Below are 2500 nucleotides of genomic sequence, written 5' to 3' on the forward strand. Positions count from 1 at the left end.
ATCCGACTGTCTAATTAAAACAAAGCATTGCGATGGCCCTAGCGGGTGTTGACGCAATGTGATTTCTGCCCAGTGCTCTGAATGTCAACGTGAAGAAATTCAAGCAAGCGCGGGTAAACGGCGGGAGTAACTATGACTCTCTTCTTTGTTAATCAAGAGCTCATCAGGATGTTCCCCGACCGAACGCTTGAGGCAATCAAGTGCCGACGGCGGCAAGCTGCCCACAAGCAGCTTGTCCGCCAGTTCATGGAGGCGCTTGAGATCGGTCGGGGGGAAGAGCCGGCGTCCCGCCGGGGAGCAGCGAGCCCGCCGCCTGACGCGGGCGAGGCCGCTGCGCCGCCCGTCGACGCAGCCGAGGACTTCGCGGCCGACACCACCGGGCCGCCGCCGGAGGGGCCGACTGACGCCGCCATCTGGGAGCATCTGGCGGGGCTACCTGCTTCCGCCCAGCGTTTCTCTGCCCTGGATCGAGTCATAGGTCTGGGGCGGGGCACGCCGCCCGATGTCATCCTGGGCATGCTCCCGGATGCCCTTGCGTCGGTCGGGTCCAGAGGGGAGAGATCGATCACCAGGACACAGCGGCCGCGCCAACCATCGAAGCGGCCGCCTGCCGCGCCGCCGACGCAGAAGCGCAAGCGGCGCCGCTGGGAATACGCAAGAACGCAGGATGCCTTCCGACGGTCGCGTGCACGTTGCGTGCGCGGCCTCTTGGATGGCACCCTGCTCCAGCCGCCACCTGCCATCCCTGGTCTGCTGGACTTCTGGGCGGACCTCTTCACTAAGAAGCCCGTCTCCACTGCGGGCTTCATCCGTGACCGCCTCCTCCCGCACTCGGAGCCTGTCGCTCTTGAGTGCCTATGGGGGCCGGTCACACATGAGGAGGTCGCCGCCGCGTTGCCGCCCAGGGGATCAGCAGCTGGGCCTGACGGCCTTACCCCAGCGGAGTTGCGGCGCCTACCGCATGAAGTCCTGGTGAAAGTGATGAATCTCTTCCTTCTGGCCCGCGCCCTTCCGGAACGCCTGCTTCGCGCGCGGACGTCCCTTCTCCCGAAAACGGCTGCACCAACATCCCCCGCTGACTTTCGCCCCATTACGGTCTGCTCGGTGTTGGCGCGGACCTTTCACAAGGTTCTCGCGTCACGCCTGATGCGCGCTTGTGCTGTGGACGAACGTCAGCGGGCATTCATCCCTCGGGATGGGATGTTGGAAAATACTTTCATCTTGGACACTGCTCTCACCGACGCAGTCCGCTCCTGCCGCTCTGTCTTTGTGGCATCGATCGACGTATCGAAGGCATTCGATTCGGTGGATCATGCTGCCCTTCGCCCCGTGCTGAAGGCGCATGGCCTACCGGATTGCTTTGTCGAGTATGTCGAGCGGTGCTATGAGGGCAGCACGACAGTGATAGCGGACGGCGCCGGCGTGGGCGTGTCTGTGCAGCCAGCACGGGGCGTTCGCCAGGGCGATCCCCTCTCCCCCCTCCTGTTCAACTTTGCGGTGGACTACGTTTTAGGCCAACTGCCCTCCCACATCGGAGCTCGGATCCTCGGTCGCAGAGTCAACGCTGCGGCCTTTGCAGATGACGTCTTGCTGTTTGCAGCGACCCCGAGGGGCTTGCAGTCCCTCATCGACGCAGCTACCGCAGCCCTCGCCCACCTGGGGCTGCAGATCAACGCCCGGAAGTGTTTCACCCTCGCTTTAGTCGCGTCAGGGCGCGAGAAGAAGGTGAAGGTGGACAGCAATGTCACCTTCACAGCAGGCAACACCACCTTGCCTGCCCTGCGTGTGGGTGAAACCTTCCGGTACCTGGGGCTGCAATTTTCCACGGCGGGTCGCTGTGTCTTCAACCCACGTCGCCACCTGGTGGAGCAGCTTGACGTCATCTCCCGAGCTCCGCTGAAGCCGCAACAGCGCCTCCACGCTCTCACCAACGTACTTCTCCCTGGCCTGTACCACGGGCTGGCCCTCAGCCGCACCCGGGTGGGTGCATTGAAGTCGGCCGACGTCACCATCCGGGCCGCCGTCAGGAGATGGTTCCGCCTTCCGGCGGACACCCCCCTGGGATACTTCCACGCTCCTGTTGCCCAGGGGGGCCTCGGCATTCCATCTTGCCGATGGATGGGTCCAACCCTCCGTCGGTCCCGTCTCCTGGCGCTGAAGAAGATAGGGCCAGCCTGCGACGGTGCAGGCATGGAGGAGGTGCAGCGTGAGATCGAGGTGCTGGAGCGCCACCTTATGTGGGAGGGCCACCTCCTCAAATCGTCAACGCAGGTTGGGGAAATGTGGGCGGCGCGCCTACACATCGCCATTGACGGTGCGGCGCTGTCATCTTCTGCCGCCGTCAGTGGCCAACATCAGTGGGTCGCCGACACCAGTCGCCTGCTATCTGGGCGTGAATACATCGACGCCCTCCGCGCCCGCATCAACGCCTTCCCTACGAAGGCACGGCGCAGTCGTGGGCGGGAGGCGGACACCAGATGCCGCGCGGGGTGCCAGGCCG

The 2500-nt window shown here is 64.2% G+C and overlaps 1 pseudogene; it reads left to right on the forward strand.

Annotated features, from left to right (window-relative positions):
• LOC126443267 (large subunit ribosomal RNA) overlaps nucleotides 1-2500 on the forward strand; it is a 7376-nt pseudogene that overhangs the window by 2738 nt on the left and 2138 nt on the right.

The sequence above is a fragment of the Schistocerca serialis genome, unplaced genomic scaffold, assembly GCF_023864345.2.
Source record: "Schistocerca serialis cubense isolate TAMUIC-IGC-003099 unplaced genomic scaffold, iqSchSeri2.2 HiC_scaffold_1427, whole genome shotgun sequence".
Classification (NCBI taxonomy): Eukaryota; Metazoa; Arthropoda; class Insecta; order Orthoptera; family Acrididae; genus Schistocerca; species Schistocerca serialis.